This window comes from Wyeomyia smithii, chromosome 1 (assembly GCF_029784165.1).
Source record: "Wyeomyia smithii strain HCP4-BCI-WySm-NY-G18 chromosome 1, ASM2978416v1, whole genome shotgun sequence".
In the NCBI taxonomy this organism is placed as follows: domain Eukaryota; kingdom Metazoa; phylum Arthropoda; class Insecta; order Diptera; family Culicidae; genus Wyeomyia; species Wyeomyia smithii.
This window is the reverse complement of record NC_073694.1, coordinates 148,779,046-148,797,902: the sequence shown is the minus strand read 5'-3', so window position 1 is coordinate 148,797,902 and position 18,857 is coordinate 148,779,046. Positions and strand designations below refer to the sequence as shown.

The 18,857-nt window shown below is 38.6% G+C and overlaps 1 protein-coding gene across 15 annotated transcripts in view; it reads right to left on the bottom strand.

Annotated features, from left to right (window-relative positions):
* The window catches only part of LOC129727911 (polypyrimidine tract-binding protein 2), a 594,233-nt gene that overhangs the window by 74,136 nt on the left and 501,240 nt on the right, over positions 1-18,857 (bottom strand). Inside the window, exon 1 of one of the 15 annotated variants that reach the window (XM_055686303.1) lies at positions 6,434-6,456. The exons of the other annotated variants lie outside the window; for them this stretch is intronic. The gene's annotated coding sequence lies outside the window, so the exon portion shown is untranslated. Of the gene's footprint in view, positions 1-6,433; positions 6,457-18,857 lie in introns of those variants that run through there. 15 annotated transcript variants of the gene reach the window in all.

Sequence of the window (18,857 nt, the reverse complement as noted above, 5' to 3'; positions counted from 1 at the left end):
CGTTTTTTATTGATTTTTTTAATTACATGAATATTTTAAAAGTTTTTAACCATGTTAAAGTCAATTTGGATTTATTCTGGAATCATTTAAGCTTATGTCCGTAGGTCTAAGTGATTTTTATGAAGCTGTAAAATTTAACAACGCAAAAATTCACCTTGATGTTATCAAAATTATTTTCCCACAAGTCCTTTGTGACTCACATGGCTTCGGAGAAGACTTAGCATAAGTTAAATTTAAATTCTATGCGAGGTTCTTTTTTTTGAAGAAATTTTTGAAATTCAGTACCGTGCTGGATCGAAATCCGTACACTTAAGCACATGATAATCTTCAACGGTCAATATAAAATCAAGAAATTACATATGGCTTTAAACTGACATGTTAACTTATAGGTCTACTTATATTTCATCACTATTTTCAAGCGAAATGATTTAAACTACTCTGAAACTCGAAAAAATCATGTTTGAATAGAACATGTTTTGAATCGAAATCCGTACGCAATTTTTCGTCTGAATCGAAATCCGTACACTTTTGAATCGAAATCCGCACGCACGCGATATAGACTGGATTAAAGACCGTACAGCAGTGAATCGAAATCCGTATAGATATAGAAGTACGACGTAAATGAATTTTAATTTTTCAATTTATCTTAAAATTTACGAATAAATATATAATATTTATTTATTATTTGTTTATTTGAGCATGTAGAGTAAGAATTACTTCTTATAAAATTCTACACTAAGCAAAAAAAAAAATGGAGCGGTCAATTGGTTCCTAAAGTTTTACACGATTTTCTAATTTTTATATCAGCTGAAATAGTGCAGCTTTCTGTGCAAAACATGTTTTTAAAAAATGTTTATCGTTGTCCTTCAAATTTTTAATAAAGAATAAAAAACTGCTCGAAATGCCCTAAATTTCGAGCAGTTTTTTATTTTTCGTCTAAAAATCGAAGGAAAACGATAAACTTTTTTTTAAAATCAAGTTTTGCTCACAAAATGCGGTTTTCTTTTAATGATATTCAAGAACTGGAATAGCTTTAGGTCCCAATTGAATGATTCGACATAAAAAACATAAATTTTTTCTCAACTACCAGCTGCAAGACGCCTTCTTCCAGGCCCAGATTTAAGGAGGGGGCAAATGCCACGGGCCCCCCGATTGCTATACCCCACTTCATGATCCAAATCTTCCTCTCCAGCAGTGAAGGTTGGTGGTACTCCTTTTGATTGAGATTCGTCGCCATAAGTTACGGCTCTTTTATCGTAGTCACTAGAACGCCGGAACCTCTCGAAGCTTCCCGGTACGACTTTCCCTCGCGCTCTTTCGGGATTGTTTGCCGTATATTTATGCTTTTTTTTCCATAAAATGCTGAAAACAAGGATGAAATTTCAACAAAATATGCATGATACACACGCTGTACGGATTTCGATTCAAGCGATTAACACGGATCAAAATCCGTACGGCACAGTTTTTGATGAATAAATACAATTTGCACTATTTACCAGACAATACACAGCTCGAAAATGACAAAGACTTACCTTTTCAATCGATTTCAAAAAGATTCACAGAATAAAACACTTATATCCCACTTGAAAAACGTTTTTATCTGAAGAACGTTTCCTTAGTGAAATCTCTAACGATGCGACAAAATGACAACTGAAACCGATACACGATTGATTCTTCATTTTTAATATTTTTATTTCATGGCCTACTGGCGCATAATTTAATTTAACAGAAAGCCAACAGTTCAACGGACATGTGCATGTAACTTTTATATGAGTTTTCATTTTTGTAATGCTTAAAACTGAAGAAAAACATCAAGGTGTACGGATTTCGATACCGTACGGGTTTCGATCCAGCACGGTAGTTTGCGCTAACAAAACATAACAAGAAAAATGTTCGAAATTTATTTATTTTTGATGTGATGTTAGTCTAATTGTGCATGAAAGTAACAAAAATATTTTCAATGGCATTTTTTATTTCATTTAAGTCCTGATTACAATGCAGGAAAGCTATCAATCATACAGGTGTTAAAGTGAGTGTGTGGTCATCTAAGGTTCTTTTAACCTGCTCGACAGTAAATTTCCTCAACGCTAAAAAATACCATTTTTCCTGCTTGTCAAAAAAAGCAAAGTCCGCACGAAAAATCAAAATCTCAAACAAACTGTATCTATGTCTATACTTTAGGGTTCCCTCAAATAAAACAAAAATAGAAACACCGATCCTAGGTTGGACGACAGAGAGCGGGAAAAAATTTGATGAATTTCGGCTTAAGCAAGCAAATCCTTTTCCCCTCATTTACCTTTTCTTTTGATGATCTGCCAAATATGTATGATGTTGTCGATAGAAATTGACCGAACATCAATTTTTCACGTAAGGGATGCATACGCTCTAACGCAACGCATCAATTTTGGGAGCCCACAAATGAGGCCATAGCGAGGGAAAGAAAGTGGCTATTACTAGGCAGAAAAGGTTTCACTGCGGATGGAGATAAGGATTTTCAATTTTTCCCGCCTAAATGTATGCCATTATAGAAGGGAAACCGGTTCATTCTGGTGAAACAGAGTACCTACGTGATAAAACCGGCCGACACAACACGGGTGGAGGAGTTTCACTTTTACCTTTGGGAGGTAGTTTAGCGTAAAATTTTGTGGTTCCATAAACAAACGAGGCGAGAGGGGTGAGTATTTTATTTGTAATTTTTTTGCTGACTATATTTCCCACAAAACGAGGCAAGACGTGTCCCGAAGGCATAGAGATTGAGTTCCAGAGAAGGCACGGTTCCTTCTCAGTTTGAAACCTGGATGACGGCATTCAATTTCCAGGAATTCCCTCCTAGGGCGCGGGCGCACATAATAAAGAACATCATAAAAAACAACAAGACGTGTGTGATGCCGTCCGACGCACACCAAATGGGGCCTTCAAATTTGAAGTAATCTGTGACAGATGAGATGCAGGAGAAAAGGCGTTATTCGGTTCAAAGCCGAATGGCTGCTCTTGAGACACATCAAATTTCGAGTACCAATGTGAATTCGGCAGCTTGAAAATCGGTAATTTCCATCAGTATTTTAGATGATCCACAGTGCAGTTTCTATATTTTTCACTGTAAAAAAAATCCAAAAAGGCTTGTTTCAGTCTATCGTTAACAGAAGTTATAAAGGAGCCGTCAAGTTTTTCGACAGTACTGCAGCATCTACATGTTTTGTTATTAATTCGAGTCAATAAAATGAAATTTTTCATCAGTCAACTGCTGCTTCCAGACACTTTTCGGAAATTTTCCTGGAAGCAACGCAATGACAAGCCTCCATAATTCCAACTTTTCATCTGTAAAACCCTTCATACCTTTTCTGTTTCTACGTTTGGCTTTGCTCAGCAATAAACTCTCTTCATTTGTGTGGCGCTGTTCTGCTTGCAGGCACTTTTCTCTATATGTTCTTTGTATGTATGCCCCATCGTTGTTTCGGTATCGTGACGGTTCCCTCGTATGGCGATGCCTGGCATTTTTCGCATCACAGGATAGCGTTCTATTTTAAGCCACACCCTTGTACATTTCAGCCTGTGGCCTTCTTCTTTCCACACTATCACCACGTTACCACCCTCATTCAGCACCTTCAGCTCTAGTGTACAATCTATTTAACTTTACGTTATTACCATAATCATGCAGAGCACCCACTTGGCATCTAGTTCTCTGTAGCCGAGGTTTCATCTCAATATGTATTTGGCAGCGACAAATTTAATCTTCAATGGTGTTTTCTTCAAGCTCTTTTTCATCCCACAAAACGCGGCGTCCTCTCTCAAATTTATGACCAAGTACAATAGCAACCTCATCGCCGCCAGCAGTAATAATTCCGCCGAAATTTGAAATCCATCAGGATATTGTTTTGCGTACCTTTCAGACAGGAAAACCGAAATTCTATGGCAGTTCCTTCCTGTGTGAGTGTGCACGCAAAGGTAGACTGTTGAGTGAAGAGGTAGAATTTGATTGAAAAATTCGATTGGACTGATTTTGTGTCGTCATTTTCCACAAAAAGCTGGCACACTGTGTAATCAGAGATTGGAATTCAATTGACCGATAGCTTTGGATCAAGTTCGACTAAATTTGTACAACCTGATGATTCGGTTTAGGATGTAGAGAGGAGAGTTGTTGGTTGACTCTGTTATAGCTTTTTCAATTTCTTCGTAAAATCTTCATGTTGTTAACTCAAATTTCTATAAGATTTAATCTTAGTCCAAACCGGCTTCGATTTTCGTGCAATTCCACGGGGTGAACGACAAATTATTAGCCTGATATGTAGCAAACTTTGATTTATTTTGATTCGACTAGATGGCTAAATGGTTTACTCAGAGGTGCCATGCGTCTCCATTGAAAAATGTTGCTGCAATTTTTCAATGGAGGCGCTTGGTAACTGGAATTTTTTAAGTAGCCGCATATAACATCCTGTAGATAAAAAACTTTCTCTCTCTAAAATAAAAAATATACCTCCGTCAAAATTTTGTATTGTGTGTCAAATGAGCTGAAGAATAAAAAAATGTGAAACGAGAGAGTTTGCTGAGCTGCGAGAGCATTCTGGGGTGTTTGGTATTTTTCATTAAAAGACCTACACTGAAAATATTTTTTCGTTACTCTCTGCACGCACGTTTCGTAAACATAGAATTCGTAGATTGAACAGTACTTTTGATGATTGTATAAAATATTCGTATTGCAAGTTATCGAATAGAATTGCAACATTACGCATAATTTGTACAATTCACGGATGTACTTTCGTACGAACGTGGATAACAACGAACAAAAAATTTCGTAAAATGTATATGTTATTGCGTAGGTTTACTAATTTTTCGTACTATTTACATTATGCAGCGTAACCTTTCGTTACGTATACGAATACGTACTTTGACAGTTCTGACGAAAGTACCCTCATATTTATTACGCATTGGTTTCGGTGCAGAAAACAACAAAAGGTTTTGTATATAATACACACGTTTTCGTGGAATAAACTAAAATATATTTTCAGTGTACTAATTACCTTCAATTTTATGCAAAAATATTAAAATCAATCAAACGGTTATAAACGTTTTGGAAATTATAGACAGTCCAGAAATTATGAACAATTGAAGATATTATAGACGTTGCGCGTTATTTTGGTATTTTTGACATTTTTATCATTTTTGCGTTTCGAACAATGGAAAAAAGAGGTTTTATCCCATTCTAATTTACACCTGTTGCAGCATAAAACCACACCCCCTTTAGAATCACCCTTCTATTATCCAATTGGTCACTGTAACATATTTCACCTTTCAAAAGTTTCGAGAGCACGCGGGGCGTCATGCACTTTGCAAAAGTCTTCTTCATATTAAAAATGTCGCCTTTCCGCTCAGGATCACGTTCCGGTACGCAGTTAAAAGCCTGTACAATTGACGACGGTAACTGTCGCGAAACGCGGCACCGGTAGGCAGTCCTCGATGGAGCACAGTTTCAACACCTCAAGTAGGGACTGACTATGTAATCCACCGACTGACGACTCCGCACCACCGCTATCATTTCTCCAGCAGGAGCAGCAGCAACGGAACCACTATTATATGCAGAAACAGAACGAATCGACGTGTGCTCATTAACCTCATGTGCGGGCGAGGGTCGTAGCAAAGTAGTCAACAGTGTATGTCCTGTTAATGCAGCAAATGCTCAAGATTTTTCCCCCAGTGGCAGTCGTAGCTCTCGCGATCTCACGGTGTCTGTGTGTGGTGAATGGGTTCCTGCAATCATTTTCTTTGCACTCCTCGACGGAGCTAAATGAGGCACAATATAGCGAACGGGTGAATCAAACGGGGTCACAGCCCGACTGTTATGTAATGGTTGCATTCATTTAGGCGACACAACGATCCAAGTTGTATGCAAGTTACGAGTGGAACCAACTACGACGAATGGAGAGTGCTTTGAAGTCGGACAAGCGGGTTTCAATAGGAAGAGACGCGTCTGCTTTGTTGAACGCGGCGCGTATTATCGGATAACAAGCTACGTAATTTGGCAGGCTTTCAATTTGTCAATTGCCTGATAAATGACCAAACTGAAACTCGGCACTACTCTGGTATTTTTGTCACGAATAATCTTTCTCCAGCACTGGAGACGTACGGACCTTCGAAGTAAAAATCAACAACTGTTCAATTCATCAAAAAGCCATTATCTTTACATTGCTGGGTTGGAACCAGATCACCTAAATCAATTGCACTTCACCAGGGTCTCGACGCGGACGACGGACCGAGTAAACGAATGAACGAACAGATGATATCAAACGTCCTTTTATCTCCCATTTCGTCACATTGGGCCCAACACCCAACACGATTTTAACGCCCGGCGGTGTTCAGAAAAGTAAACATTTGTCCATCAGCAGCAACAGACACCGCGCGACGGTTTGCCAATCTCTTGATAAAGAACGATTCTCACCTATACGCCAAGTCCCTGAACTGGGGTTGTGAACCGTAGGTTACATCAGAAGCTAACTTGCTCCTGTGGTGGAGGTCGTCCTTGCTGGCACTAAAAGCTTACCTGTAACGATAGCAGAGAGAAAGAGAAAAAAAGCAGACCGTAAGTAAATGTTATGTTTGAATTTGAATTTAATTTCGAGCGGTATAGCCGAGACGAGTTTAACACCGGAAGCTCTAGAAGCTAATTGAAATTGGTCAGCGTGACCCGAGTGTATTCACTTACGGTGGCAGTAAAAAATGAAATATGGAAACGACTGATACCGGTTATAGCACGAATATTGAAGAGGAAACAAGTTTGATTGTAAAGGATCGCATTCGGAGAATCGCTTTTGCTATCTTGATGTTGAGTTTTTTCGATACTATCAATGGTCCCAAATTAAAACACTTTAGGATTTCGTGAAATGAAAAGTTGAATGGTGGGGTGGCTCAAAGGTAATATGAATGTAAAATATACTAAAAATCGTTAATCAACATGAAAAAAGTAATCATTTAAAATTTTATATTTTCATTCCATTCCATCGAATTTCGAAACGCATTCAATCTATCGAATATATATAAAACGTTTATAATACCTAGAATATTAAAGCATTTTTCAGAGTCAGAAAGGTGTATTTTATCAGTGTGACATTTTCTACAAAGTTGTACCTACATAATAATTTTGTCTTTTCAAGCAAAAAAAAAATATGGCAATAATATCAACAGTATCCAAAATGCAAAAAATATCAAGCATGTCAAATATGCCAGAAAATTTGAATATAAAAAATGCGTGACAAATCAATGATTTTATTGGTCGACAAAAGCGGAAATTTTTATACCCACGTGCTCAAACCGGGAAATAAGTGCACGATAATATTTTCTCAACCGGTTCTGTAAATTTCTGGAACGTCTAGCATGGATAGAAGTGCGTCAAAAGGCTGCAGAGTAATTGTTCGCCGGGTTCGTCGTTTCCACGTTTGTTCCAGAGAAAACATCATTTAAATCTCGGGAAATATGTTGCATTTCCGGTATTGTTAAGGACACCAAAATTTACAGGAACGGCTTAAAAACTAGATTCTCTCTTTATTCTTCAGTTTGAACTCTGAGGTATTTTTTTTTACGTTGGACTAACGTCTATATCGAAGTTAAGCGGCTGAATTTGAAAATCATCATCAGAGAAAAATGGTCAGATTTCGAGCGCTTATGTGCTTATGAGCTCTATGTCATTTTTTCAGCATATCGAGGTTTCGGCATCAACCGATCAGAAATTTATTTACGGTTAAATTTATGTAACAACAACAACCTATTGTTTGAGATACATTATTGAAAAATTGGTAAATATCATCGATTGTCTTAATCATACCGAGCAATCTCTCTTCCCAAGCACAGCCGACACTAACGGATACAACGGATCTGATTTTGTGAATGATTTGTTGTTGTTCGAGGTCGCTTCTCGTTCTTGATGCTTTTTTACCTTTCTTGTCATTCTCTATTTTTCTACGTTCCACCCTCTTTCCAAATAACTGACGAAACCTTGATATAAAAGGTACAATTCGAACATTTCACGTACGCCATTGAATTGAATTTCTCATTCGTTCATTGGCCGACAAAGCGGACGGTTCTTTCTGGAGCAGCAGAAAGCGGATGGTGGCGAATATTGGTCGCTTATTAAACCGCACATCATCGAATCAAATTTTTCATTCGTTCCTATGCATGGATAGCTATAGCACGTGTGTGGGTAGCTATAGCGGGTGTTTATCGAAGATTTACTATTTTCTTGTTTATTCATTAACACTTCATTAGAAACATTAAAACGCCTAAACGAACACGGTTGTACATTCGACTTTACAGCAGCGATTTAAACTTCCTCAGCCAGTCTTTATTCATCGAGGAAAAATTGCTGCCGATGAATGATCAACACTTATTTGCTAGAAATTTCATTTAGATCAAAACCGGTTCTGTTAAGTACCACAAATTATCGGTAAAAAGAGTACCGTAAACTGGGGTGACTTTGATCACCGGGGTGACTTTGATCACTGTACCTCTTTTTTGAACATGTAGTAAAAAAGCGCTCTTAGTGCTTGGGACTTGTCGTAATCTTCACTGAATGCGTGGATATGCATTTCCTGCTATTTAAAGAGTGTTTTTCATGCTAAAATATTGATTGAAAATAAAGTGTATTTTTGGCGATTTTTGTTGCAAGCAAATTCAAAACAACAAGTTGCAATACGTAAAGTTTTTTTATTTTGTTCCCAGATTAGTACTTAAGATGGACACATATTATAACAATACATTTTATTGTAATTTTTGCAAGTTTTTCCTCAAAGGCAATGTTGAGTCCCAATATTCTCCACAGCGTATTACATATTTCTTCTTAACAAAAACCCAAGACGTGAAGTAACATGCATATTTGGCCAATTTCATAAGTCATATTCCTCGTGGACTAGTTTTTGATGGTTTTGAACCACCTTCTCTCTCAGTGGATAACAATTCATATATATTCTAAAAATTTTGTATGAATCTTGTACATTCGCCATTATAAACTGTTCACGTAGAATGTGAATGGCCCCCAAATTGCTTTCCATATTTATAAACTCGTTTAAGCCGTTTGTGTTACACCAAATTCATCAAAATAATGAAGTGATCAAAGTCACCCCGGAATGATGATTGGTGTAAAACTTTTAGAGCATATTTAAAAACAGCAAAAATGGTGCTAAACTTTTGAAGTAGTGACTGAATCTTTTTCAATGCATGCCAGTACTTATTTTAAAAATATCGAATAATATTGTTTTCAGTATATTCTGAAAATATTTGAGATACAATCAAAAAAGTGATCAAAATCACCCCAGTTTACGGTACCATGAATTATTGGTAAAGTTAGTGCGCGGTTTTGTTTTTATTTCTCGCACAAAGAGAAAAAACAAACTTGTCTCTATCGTGAAACGTAAAAAAAAAACATTTGGAAATACTTTGAATCATAATTAAAGAAGTAAATATATTTTCCTGTCACTCGCCAAAAGCTTGATAACAACTACGCAAAAAGCGTTTAACTGAAGTTATATGCTGGGCTGGAGCTAACCGAGCATGAGTTTTATCGGTTTAATGTCAAACATTTTCCAATTATAATAAAAGATCCATTCTTGTAGTATATGTTATTATTTTTAACGCTTTAACCTCTCAGCACTATTACATAAAATTGCAGAAAACACTAGAGTTATAATCCCGTCTACTTTTTTTCTAATGGAATATAAAAATACCGTAAGTCCAACGTCATGCGGTCGTGTTTCGGATACCAGCCTTCTACTTTTTTCGTTTGACGACCACTTGTCAAAACAGCAAACGTAGAAACAACGAACCTGGAAACAATTACCCTGTGGCCTTTTGACGTACGTATACCCATGCTAGGGTCTCCAGAAATTCACAGGAATGGTTAAACAACTATTATCTCGATATCTTGAACCGTTTTTGAGTTATTGAAAAGAGCAACCCGCGTTAAAAAACTTAACTGTAGCTAGTGTAAAGATTTTATTTTAGGCAGCCGTTTTTAGGAGCCGTCTGTGTATTAGGACGAAATACTAGAAATGTGTAAGATATAGACTGTTCCGAAAATTATAAATACATCTTCTTTCTTGAATAAAACAAAAAATACAGGATTTTTCGGGTCATTTTATTCTGGAATATAGGTAATAAATGTTTTCTTTCCCTTTTTCAATTCAAGTTGGGATTATTTTTCGTAGAATACGCGAGTTCTCTAACTTTTCTCTTAACACTACTCATAAGCTTTTGCACAGTGTTCTCCGACCATTTTTACCACTTTAAGCCAATCTTTTTTAAATTTTTTAACATTGTCCGCTGGTTTGACATATTTCCTCAGCTTTGCCTTGGTCAAAGCCCAAAAAAATTCAATAGGGCGAATTTCAGGACAGTTTTCATCTCCTTTGGGACACATGTGACATTATTTGTTTCATACCACCCTAGTGCATCCTTAGAGTAATGGCAGGAAGCAAGATCGGGCCAAAAGATTGGAGGATTGTTATGCTGCATGGTTAAGCAGCAGCATGGTTAGGTAACAACCTTTTCTGCAAACACTCTTTCACGTAAATTTTACCATTCATTGTGTCATTCGTAATGAATGGACGAGATATTTTCCCACATTCACAAATGGCCTGCCAAACCATTACCATCTTGCCGAATTTTTCGGTGTAAATGGCTTTCACTGGTCCAGGGACATCCTTTCCCTTCGGTGATGTATAAAATTGCGGTCCTGGCAGAGTCCTATAGTCCAGTTTTATGTAGGTTTCGTCATCCATGATAAAACACCCCATTTTTTTGGTCAGAAGTTTGTCATAAAGCTTCCGAGCTCTCGGTTTCACAGATTCAGCTTGTTTTGGATTTCGTTTTGGCTGCTTCTGTTTCCGACGTGTCTGCAGACCCATTCTTCCCTTGGCACACATAACGTTACTCGCCGAGGTTCCAAGCTTTCTCGCCACATCTCGTACTGATACTGAAGGATGCCGCTTGTAGTATTCCTTAACCTTTTTGTCCATTGTGGGATTTCACAGGCCCGGGTTTTTTACCACGTCTTGGGGCATCAGTAAATGTGCACTCTTCACAATACTTCCGCAATGCGATTTGAACTGCTCCGACACTTATACCTTCTTCTCTGGCTAATTTTCTTATAGAAAGACCACTCACGGTGCCCTATTTGTGCACAATTCGCTTTCTTTGCTCGGGAGAAAGGCCACGCATTTTCAAAATTTCGCACTAAATGTTAGAAAAAATGACAGCATCTGTTTCTTTTGGATGTAAACAACAGGACGCAGCCAACGTTTGAATACTGCACGTTATTTGAAATGACGGTTGATCGTAAGTGTATTTATAATTATCGGAACGGTCTATAGAATACAAACACAAGAATATCAATTTGTTCCTTTTTCTCTCTGTTACAATTGTTTTCAGATTCTAAAAACGATTTAGCGAACTTTAACAATAATTAATTAAAGTTTTCCTATTGATCTACTATTTCAATCACCCCGAACTTATTTTAAGCAGTGTGCATCTGTTTTGCAGGGGATTTTCTTCAGCAACCGAATAGCGCCTAAAAAGCTGTAGTTTTGGTTGGTTTTTTCATTTGATGTTTATTTAAAGATTTTTCTGAGTTGAACGATATTTTATGTATTCGTAAGGCAGCTAGTTAAAGCGAAACGCTGTTGAAGCCACAAATGGCCAACTTCGCGCCACCACTTCGAAATTTCAAAGATAGAAGACTCGGTTATAACTAATGCATCACCTGTGAAAACGCTATTTTATTTTGCTACGGTGTAGCAAACATAAAATAGTGTTATCACTGGGAACGCCTTATTTATTTCCGAGTCTTGTGCTTCTGAAAATTCTAAGTGATGTCTCGAAGTCGGCCTTTTGTAGCTCCAACACCGATTTTGATCTAAATTCAGAAGTTTGAGGCGTCCGTTTTCTTCAACTGATTAAAATTCCTTATTAAAGTTCCGTACCCTATAACGAAGACAAATTGTAATCGTTTATTTCGCAATAACAACATTCTTATATCTGCAAATGCAAAAGGTTTGTTCGTCCTTTGAGGTAATGATTGATAAACTATTCAGACATCGATTTTTTGATACGGACTAAGTCACTATTGATTTAATTGTAGTTAGAAACATAAATTTGATCACGGTCAAAAACCCACATTTTCTTGATGTCAGCGGCAGGCAGTGACGGCTTCTAAAAACTTATTCAATCAGACATCGAAATTTCTTTTCACCCCACTAATACTATAAACTTGAAGTCGTTTATGTCTGTTGAACGATAGACTAGAGCGTAAATGTTGCTTTATGAATCTTTCAGTTTACTCTACTCAAGATCTCAATCCAGAACCTATTCGAAACAACATCTCTCCATTCAAAGGAGAACAGCACCAAGCATTCGCTTATTATACCCCAAATAGCTTCACTCTACACCACACCTCTTCTAAGAACCTGAAATAAATTCCACTTACAAAGCATTTCCACATTCTCCATTCAACGAAATTATGCTCCATATTGATTCCTGCTGACCAAATTGGTATTCATTCGGATTCAATAGCCTCTAAAGAGGTAAAAATTGAACCAGTACCGACTTCATACAGCCGGCACCCACCCACTCAGAACAGTCGCAACATTTACCCGCTCTGCGCACTGCATAACTCAACCATAAACCATTGGCATGTGCAAGGTAAGGAAATTGAAATTCCTGTCGGACCGAGTACGCAACTGCATCACCACCACTAGCATCATCATCGGCCGATCAAAAACGATAAATGACGGACGAAATCGAACACGGCTCGATCCGGTAGTCGATGAGTATCGTACGAGGCGGCATACCTGGTCCGAGTCTATCATAGGCGATGAATTTTCTATTGGCATACTCCGAAAGAGAGTTCGGCCTGTTCTAATCCGGCGTGTGCTGCAAGGATTGCAGTAGGATAGCAACGAGGCAAAGAGTGAAAGGTATTTAGCTGTATGCAACAATGTTACATGAAGCCGATAGAGAATGTAGGCTCTACGGAAACTATTTCACTATTGTACTTCGAACAACTGTCATGGCGAGCCTCAAGTGCTTAATCAATGCAGTAACTGAACAATTTAATTGTCTGATATTTTTCGAATTCAAGTAGTATAAATCACCTTTTCTTTTATAGAAAACTTAATCGCCATCGCCATTAACGCAGCAAAGACAAATCCCAAGCTCAAATTATGGTACACTTCACCCCTTCAATCATTATTTTGTATATGTGCTAGAAACCAACGCTCCTCTCTTTCCGAAAGCAGAAAAAAATACTCTAAAAAATTTCCCGTGTCAAAACCCGGCGAAGCTAGAGTATTATGTAAACATTATAATCTCTCTGACACAGACCACGCCAGCAGCGAAGGTACAGGAACTTAAGCTTCGGAATCCTTCGCTTTGGTTGCTGCTGCTGATAGCTTGGTCAGACTTGTTGAAAAACGATTACCCAACCGCCACGAGTCAACCCGTTTCGTACCGCACATGCCCACACAACAAACTAGTGTCACGTTTACTGTTTGGGGCGCAGGTTGAAAATGATTATAGCCTTTGAACGGCGTCCAGCAGTGGGCGCAACGGATGTTCCCGGACGACACCGATGAAAGAACGCGGAAGTATGTGAAATGTGAGAATATGCTTCAAAGTGAGATAAACATGTGCCGACCCGACCGGTTACGGGTTTTCCGAAGGGATCCACGAGAGCTGCGCCCGGGCAGACTGCATAATTACTAGATACAAAGACGAAATAAAAAACCTTCGTCCGTTCAGTGTCCTTTGTTGAAACTTTCGCACGCACATTCACACACCCTCACACAGCGTGAGATTCGGAGTGGTGAAGTGTTTGTCACACTGCATACACCCCGCTTACGCTCAGTGTCACTGTTGTGTAAGGACAGGAATGGGATTGGGAAAGCGTTTTATGAGCTTTTACAGGTGGCTCCGCTTCTCCGTCAGTTGTTACGAGTAGCTATCATAAGATGGATTTATTTCATTTACTCCAATAAACATGAAGGGTGTTAATGCGATTATTTCTGAGTTATCTAAAAAACGCATTCAAGTACAATTAACACGAAACCTCCTATTCTAATAAAAATTTACATTTACATTTAGACTCTTTTTTAAAATTAATGAAAAATTTGAGATTTTTACATTACCTCGAAACAAATAGTCTTATTTATCTGGTATTTGAACACAGTATTAGATAAATCAATTCGCTTAGGAGAAAAAAACAGTATATCTAGAAGCAATTCTACAGATAAATACTTTTGAACCAGTTAGGAGCTCCAGAAAGTAGTTCTTCGAGCTTGTCACTCTTTTCAGCTTAAAAAATATTTTCCATTAAGCAATCGGCGATGACGAATGTCACTATGGATTATTTGACGAAAAAACAGAATCATTATTGTATGAAATTATTGTTATTGAAAACAAATTATGGGAGTGCCTTTGAAGATTACCACTGGTGCTGCGAGAAACAAAAATAGCTCACATGTTTTCAAACGAAAATAATTTCAATGAAATTTTTGCATGAATATTGAATTCTCCATCCATTTAAAAATAAATGTAGTTTTGCGAAAAATTAATCTTCTTTTATTCAAAATTAAATGTGATTTTTCTTCTTTAGCAATACGAGATGATGGGTGCGCAACGCAGTTCTCGCTATTTGTCAATAGATGGTGCCAGCAGATATTGCTGGTTTATTTTAACATATTTAAAACGTGATGATTCAACCATATGGTAAACAAAACGCTTTACCACATTAGTGATTTTATTATAGCGTCATATACTTTTAGTTGTGTGAATGTATTTGATTTTGTGCCAAACAATCCTCATTTGCGGGAAGTGTCTTTTTTCTCATTTTACTCGTAGGAAACGGAGACTGAAGCGCATCGAGAGTTGAAAAAAGTTTACGGAAATGGTGCTCTAAGTGAAACAACATTCCGTTATTGGTTCCATCGCTTCAAAGATGATAGATTTGTTGATGGCGACTGTCCGCGTGAATAAAAGCCAATAACCTTCGGAACGCCAAATCGGAGAAATTACTCGATGATCGGTGAGGATTTATGCAAAACGCAGGAACAGCTTGCTTCGCGATTTTAAAAATTATCACGCCAAGCCATTCGATTGCATGCTTTGAAAATAATTCACTAGCAAAAAAACAAAAACTTCAAGACACAGGACGTTGAGCGTCGTTTCTTCGTCTGTGAACAATCGCTCCAGCGACGAAAACGAAAGGATTCTTTTCATCACGTCGTAACGGGTGATGAAAAATGGATTCGTCACAAAAAGAAAATAAGAGGACTGCCCGGTCATGCTTTTACGTCGTCAGCTTGGTCGAATATCAACACGTTGGTGATTATGCTATGTATTTGGTGGGACTTGGTTGGTGTTATTAATATTGAGTTGTTGAAATCAGACGGAACCATAACTGGGGAACGTTATCGACTTTGAATGCGATTTGATGCAATTAAGTCGAGAACTGTCGTCATCGATGTGACGTTCCCCAGCCCAGGACTGATCACGAACTGGAGGGTAGACGATGACTACTCCAATAGCGACCACCAGTCGGTTTGCTATAGTGTAGAAAATAACGCGAGGCGGTAAGTGACGGGTAGCGCCAACACTCACACCGTCTGCGGCTGGAAGACATCGTATTTCAATGCCGAGGTGTTCGAGGAGTTTGGTCTTACTGCCGAAACCGCCAGGGGACCCATCGAAATACAGGCCTATCTGCCTACTGGACACTGCGGGCAAAGTGCTTGAGAGGACAATCCTCAACAGACTGGTAAGGTACACGGAGGGTGTTAACGGTCTGGCAAGTAACTAATTTAGTTACCGAAAAGGCAGGTCCACGCTAGATACTATCCTCTCCATCACCAAGACGGCGGAGGAAGCACAGCGTAAGAGAAGGGACATACGCTGTTGCGCAATCGTCACGCTTGACGTGGAGAATGCCTTCAATAGCGACAGTTGGAACGCTCAGGAGCATCCATGTACAGGTTTCGCTGTACAAGATTCTGAAAAATTACTTCTAGAACCGAGTATTTGTTCACAACACGGAGGAGGGTCAGAAGTGCGTCCCAATCATCGCAGGAGTTCCGCTAGGTTCTATCCTTGGACCGGTGTTGTGGAATGTTCTGTATGACGGGGTATTGAAACTCAAGTTCCCTGTAGGAGTTATGATCGTCGACTTTGCAGACGACATAACGCTAGAGGTCTACGGCGAGTCGATCGAGGATCAATGGTGGTCAGCAGGGCTCTACATTTTCGAAACAAAACAATGAAACTAAATATCTCGCGCTGTTATTTCGAATCGAACAGTTTCATTTCAATTGATTCCCTCCTTGAAACTGATGACGATTTCGATTGACGGAGAGAGTGACGGAGAGAGACCCTCTTTCTTTTCCTTCAGCGTCTCAATTGAAATTGGCACCGCATCGCGTCGTTTGATGATAGTTTTCTAATACCGCAAGCCGTAGTAAGAACGACAATGGCATCCAATAAATACGTCACGCAAGTTGCGATCAAAATTTTTTGCCCCTTTTTCCCTATAACTGCGTGAAGTACTGTATGGAAGCCTCCAGTCTCCGTCAGCGCTCATTTTATCATTTTAAATTGAGAATCGTCATGTGAGAGTGATGGTGATCAGTGCTGAGAAAAATCACCACTTAGAAACTCAAACAGACTGATATCAAGGCAACCTTAGCGTCAAATATCTTTTCTACGTACAAACATAAACTGTAGCTAGACAACGGTCGCTAGACAAATCGAAATGTTGATTTTCGATGAACACATTTGTTGGTATTCATTCCTCAGTCAAAGTTCACATTCGTTTATATATTGTCAAAGTTGAAATTCATTATCATCATCACAGAGACGAAAACGAATATCAATGCCAGTAACTTGTACTGAATATTTGTATTACGTTGAGCTCAGATGCAATATTTAATAGACCAGTTCATACGTAATCACAGCAGCCATCATAGTATATAATTCATATAATTTATTTAAGTTATAACGTTTAATACGTTTATTCTAATAAATGATATTTCTCATAAATAAGTTCAATCATAATCACAAACTTATTATTTGAATTCATGAACAATTGATCAGCCAAAGCGACCTGCCTATTGGTAATGATTCTTGGTTTCTTCTGAGTAATTTTATCATCTTTGAATAAACCATGCTCAAACGCTTCAGAAGAATGACTAGTACGGAAATGCCGGATGATATTCCCGATGTCCAAAACGACTTAGGAATGCTTGCATTCGCTCCCAACATCAATTTGACAACGCCCACGTGCAATCAGCGGTAAAGCAACTTCCTGTAGCGTACGCTTCCCTAAAAGAAGGTTTTTAATGTTGAAGCACTTTTACAACGTTGAAAACACATGGACGATAACCATACCTGCACAAAGCTTTCTAGTTTTGATAATATCGTTATCACGAGAAGAGCTTCCAGTTGGTATTGCTATCCATTTCAGTTTATTTTCGAAACAAAAAAAAATGTAACTGCACTTCAAAAAATATCAGTACCTCAAATCGAAATTGATTTTTTTTTGCCTTTGAGTTTCATTTTCACGGTTGCTATTTTTGAATTGATAGATGAACCGATCCGAATATCTTCTGTTTCGTTCCTGTTGGGTATTATATTCATTTTGAGACGTCAAGTAACGATGAACACTTTTGTTTACATCGCATATCGGATAGTGAAACCGATTGTCATGGTAATATGTATCACCTACACGACGAAAAAGCTGAGTTTCAATGTTGTGAAACTCATTTGATAATTTTAACCACTGATGGTGATAATCTCCGCTTTCAATTGAAAAGCATTTGTATTAATTTCAAGCCCTCGACTGCCAAAATCAAAGCAAGAGCTTTCGACAGGGTTACATGTGACTCACGAAGTACTCGAAAATGATACAAAAGCTTTTCAAGTGAAAGCGACGGGTCAAAGCGTCACTATAACCTGATAATTGTCACTTGAAAATGACTTTGTCAGGTTCTGCTGGTCACAGTCGGAGACTGCACCATCACCTCAAAGCGATCTTTGAAGCTCTTGGGGGTTATAGTTGATGATAAGCTCACATTTAAGAGTCACGTCAACTATGGTTGCAAGAGGGCTTCAACAGCTATTGCAGCACTCTCTCGAATAATGTCGAATAGCTCAGCGGTGAATGGTAGCAAGCGTTAACGTCTTACCAGCGTGGTCTCGTTCATACTTAGCTAATAGGGCCTAATGTTATCCAAAGCGCTAGGTACTAAAGCAGGTATTAGACAAAGCAAATATTTGCTATTTTTGGTACGGATTTTATTTTGTGCAAATAAAATTCGTACTAAAAATAGCAAATGTTTGCTTCGTCTAATACCTGCTTAACAGTTATCGTGGTAAACTGGAAGTGCCTACAGGCTCATGTGCCTGAGGGTTGCAAGTGCGTTTCGCACAGTGCCATACGACGCAATCTGCGCCCTGTCCGGCATGATGCTTACCAGCATAGCTATTAGGGAGGACGGAGAATGCTTCGACCAACGTGACACAAGTGGCATACGAGGTACCAGAAGATTATTATCGATGATCAGTGGCAGCAGAAATGGTCCAATTCCACGAAAGGTAGATGGACGCACCGACTTATTCTGGTGGTATCCGGATGGGTCGGGAGGCGCCATGGAGAAGTTAACTTCCACCCAATACAGATCCTGTCAGGTCATGGTATCTACACATGTTCGTGTATGCGGGGTCCCGCATGTGCCCCGAGTGCGTTGATGCGGAAGAGACTGCTGAGCATGTCTTCTTCGTATGTCCTCGTTTTGGGTGTGCGCGAAGCGACATGATAAAAGTGAGCGGGCCAG